The sequence below is a fragment of the Cariama cristata genome, unplaced genomic scaffold (genome assembly GCF_000690535.1).
Source record: "Cariama cristata isolate BGI_N322 unplaced genomic scaffold, ASM69053v1 scaffold20332, whole genome shotgun sequence".
Classification (NCBI taxonomy): domain Eukaryota; kingdom Metazoa; phylum Chordata; class Aves; order Cariamiformes; family Cariamidae; genus Cariama; species Cariama cristata.
Window position 1 is genome coordinate 6,254 of NW_009604632.1, and position 335 is coordinate 6,588.

The following is a 335-nucleotide window of genomic DNA, read 5'->3' on the forward strand; positions in this document are numbered from 1 at the left end:
GAATTACTGGGATGGGTTATTTTGGATGGGAGGAACTGTGGGAGCTGTAGATTATTTTTGTTTCTGAGGCCAATGGCCCATATAATAGCTGAACTCATTTCTCATCTCTGGCCATGGCAAGGCACTATGTTTAGCTGCAGATTTTTACATTGGGTGTTTATATGTATTTATACTCTTTTTTTTTTTTTAAGAGATCTTGTATCCACCTAAGAGCTATTGCCAAAAGAAGTATTAAAAACCTGGTATTTATTTCATTTTCCTGTGTCTGTGAGTCCCTATAAGCTTTAAAACTGTACGTCAAAGACTACGAAACTCCTGCTGACGATGCAGGCTTG